Genomic DNA, 4,047 nt, shown 5'->3' on the forward strand with positions numbered 1-4,047 from the left:
CCGGCCGGGAGCGCGCGGGCGCTGTGGAAGTAAGTACATCCGCTCCTGGTACCTAAAAATTCCTCCAGCGGCGGGCCCCGGGCCTAAACTTTCTCCGGGCCGCGCAACACGCACTTTCCGCCGGACACCGACGGAGGCAACGTCCCCCTCCTGCGGTGACAAAAAAAATCCACCCCTGGTACCTAAAAATTTCTCCAGCGGCGGGCCCCTGGCCTAAACTTTCTCCGGCCCGCGCAACACGCACTTTCCGTCGGACACGGACGGAGGCAACGTCCCCCTCCTGCGGTGACAAAAAAAATCCACCCCTGGTACCTAAAAATTTCTCCAGCGGCGGGCCCCTGGCCTAAATTTTCTCCGGCCCGCGCAACACGCACTTTGCGCCGGACGCCGGTCCCAAACCACCACCGCCGACCGCCACAAGGCGACAGCCACCATCCCCAAGCGCCATCCCCGACCGCCACAAGGCGACCGCCACAAGGCGACCGCCACAAGGCGACAGCCACCATCCCCAAGCGCCATCCCCGACCGCCACAAGGCGACCGCCACCAGCCGACCGCCACAAGGCGACAGCCACCATCCCCAAGCGCCATCCCCAAGCGCCACCCCCGACCGCCACCAGCCGACCGCCACCAGCCGACCGCCACCAGCCGACCGCCACCAGCCGACAGCCACCATCCCCAAGCGCCACCCCCGACCGCCGCCCCCCGACCGCCACAAGGCGACCGCCACCAGCCGACCGCCACAAGGCGACAGCCACCATCCCCAAGCGCCACCCCCGACCGCCACCCCCCGACCGCCACCAGCCGACCGCCACCAGCCGACCGCCACCAGCCGACCGCCACAAGGCGACAGCCACCATCCCCAAGCGCCATCCCCGACCGCCACCCCCCGACCGCCACAAGGCGACAGCCACCATCCCCAAGCGCCATCCCCGACCGCCACCCCCCGACCGCCACCAGCCGACCGCCACCAGCCGACCGCCACAAGGCGACAGCCACCATCCCCAAGCGCCATCCCCGACCGCCACAAGGCGACCGCCACAAGGCGACCGCCACCAGCCGACCGCCACAAGGCGACAGCCACCATCCCCAAGCGCCATCCCCGACCGCCACAAGGCGACCGCCACAAGGCGACCGCCACCAGCCGACCGCCACAAGGCGACAGCCACCATCCCCAAGCGCCATCCCCGACCGCCACCCCCCGACCGCCACCAGCCGACCGCCACCAGCCGACAGCCACCATCCCCAAGCGCCATCCCCAAGCGCCACCCCCGACCGCCACCAGCCGACCGCCACCAGCCGACCGCCACCAGCCGACCGCCACCAGCCGACAGCCACCATCCCCAAGCGCCATCCCCAAGCGCCACCCCCGACCGCCACCAGCCGACAGCCACCAGCCGACCGCCACCAGCCGACCGCCACCGGCCGTTCGCGGTGTGCGCCGCCGTTCCCCAAGCACCCTCCGGGACGAAGCCGGAGCCAGAGAATAGCAGCGGTGGTGCGTAAAAGCTGCGGCCGGGCCTCGCGGAAGGTCCCCGGGCGGCGAGCTGCGGAGCCCCGGCCTCCAGCTTCCACCAGGTAATAGGACCGGGCGCGCGTAAAAGCTGCGGCCGGGCCTCGCGGAAGGTCCTCGGGCATCCAGCGAGATCACACGGCCCCCACCGGAGGCGGCTAGCGCCTCCGTAGAGTAGTACCGGCCCGTGGAAGCGGCCGCCCGTCAGCCTGCGTTGCCGCTGGTCGAAAAATGCACTAAGTGCCAAACCCCATTCATTTACAACGGCGTGTCCGCCAGAGGGCGCACTTCCCCCGGCGGACCAGCCGGCGGGGCTCGTTAGAGAGTGTATCCGCCTGGCAGTGCCTCCTGGACGGCCTGTATTCCGGACCGCGACCGCTAACTTACGGGAGCCTAAACGGCCCGCGGACCAGCCGGCGGGTCCTCCGTGAAAGCCTATCCGCCTGGCGGTGCCTCCTGGCCGGCCTGGATTCCGGACCGCGACCGCTCACTCGCGGGACCCTAAACGGCCCGCGGACCAGCCGGCGGGTCCTCCGTGAAAGCCTATCCGCCTGGCGGTGCCTCCTGGCCGGCCTGGATTCCGGACCGCCACCGCTCACTCGCGGGACCCTAAACGGCCCGCGGACCAGCCGGCGGCTCCTCCGTGAAAGCCTATCCGCCTGGCGGTGCCTCCTGGCCGGCCTGGATTCCGGACCGCCACCGCTCACTCGCGGGACCCTAATCGGCCCGCGGACCAGCCGGCGGATCCTCCGTGAAAGCCTATCCGCCTTCGCCGGTTCCCCGGCCGGCCACGGGTGGCGAGAATCCGGCCTCCTCGCCCGGAGCGCGCTTCGACTTGGGCGAAAAATGCACCAAGTGCCAAACCCCATTCATTTACAACGGCGTGTCCGCCAGAGGGCGCACTTCCTCCGGCCGGCGGGGCTCGTTAGAGAGCGCGTCCGCCTTGGCCGGTTCCCCGGCCGGCCACGGGTGGCGAGAATCCGGCCTCCTCGCCCGGAGCGCGCTTCGACTTGGGCGAAAAATGCACTAAGTGCCAAACCCCATTCATTTACAACGGCGTGTCCGCCAGAGGGCGCACTTCCTCCGGCCGGCGGGGCTCGTTAGAGAGCGCGTCCGCTTTCGCCGGTTCCCCGGTCGGCCGCGAACGGCGAAAAGCCGGCCTCTTCCCCCGGAGCCCGGTGGGCGAATTTTTTTTTTTTTTTTTTTTTCAAAGTGCCAACGGCTCTCGCGCCGCGCTGCGTCCGCCTTCGCCGGTTCCCCGGTCGGCCCGAACGAGCGAAAATTCGGCCTCTTGCCCCGGAGCCCGGTCGGCGAATTATTTATTTATTTATTTATTTATTTTTCCAAAGTGCCAACGGCTCTCGCGCCGCGATGCGTCCGCCTTCGCCGGTTCCCCGGTCGGCCACGAACGGCCAAAAATCGGCCTCTCCCCCCGGAGCCCGGTCGGCGAATTATTATTTATTTATTTATTTATTTATTTATTTTTCCAAAGTGCCAACGGCTCTCGCGCCGCGATGCGTCCGCCTTCGCCGGTTCCCCGGTCGGCCACGAAGTATTGCGCATGATTATACGCGATGTTAATATTTATTTAATTATTAAATAAATACATACATGTGTTTATTAATGATATACGCGATGTTAATATTTATTTAATTATTACCTATATTATGAATAAACTAACGGTGATTTTACACGATTTGACTACATACGTGACCGTGATATAGTGCCGAGGGCTCCCGCGCCGTCACGCGTCCGCCTTGGCACGGGTCGCCCGCGGCAGCGAGCGTTCGGCTCGCGGGGGTCCGCGGGGTGTTATTAGGGAGTGCGGCAGCCGTGCCGAGGCTCCGGCCGGCCGCCGGAAGTCCCGCGGGGGAGCGTCGGAGCTCCGCGAGGCCGGCCGGGGAGCCTCTTAGTCATCGCCCGCGCTCGCGGTGGTCCCGGTCGCTTAAAGTGCCACGGGAGGCGTAGCGATGCGAGTGAGTGTGCGCAAAGTGCGAGAGGCGGTGCATTTACGCGCCGTGTCCGCGAGAGGGAGGCAATTCCCCGTTGCGACCTCCGGGAGATCAGCGGGCCGCCGAAAAGGCTCGGCCGGGGTGCCTGGAGCCTCCTCGGGCGTCGAGTTAGGAGGGGGGCGCGCGGAGAACCGGCTGGATGTCCCCTGGAAGCTCAGCGGGCCGTGGGAAAGGCTTGGCCGGGGTGCCGGAAGCCTCGGCCGGCTTAAAAGTGAGGAGGAAAGCGCGCGGAGAACCGGCCGGAGGTCCCCTGGAAGCTCAGCGGGCCGTGGAGAAAGCTTAGCCGGGGTGCCTGGAGCCTCGGCCGGCTTAAAATGTGAGGAGGAAAGCGCGCGGAGAACCGGCCGGAGGTCCCCTGGAAGCTCAGCGGGACGTGGGAAACGCTTGGCCGGGGTGCCGGAAGCCTCGGCCGGCTTAAAAGTGAGGAGGAAAGCGCGCGGAGAACCGGCCGGAGGTCCCCTGGAAGCTCAGCGGGCCGTGGGAAACGCTTGGCCGGGGTGCCGGGAGCCTCGGCCGGCTTAAA

The sequence above is a fragment of the Syngnathus scovelli genome, unplaced genomic scaffold (genome assembly GCF_024217435.2).
Source record: "Syngnathus scovelli strain Florida unplaced genomic scaffold, RoL_Ssco_1.2 HiC_scaffold_338, whole genome shotgun sequence".
NCBI classification, from domain to species: domain Eukaryota; kingdom Metazoa; phylum Chordata; class Actinopteri; order Syngnathiformes; family Syngnathidae; genus Syngnathus; species Syngnathus scovelli.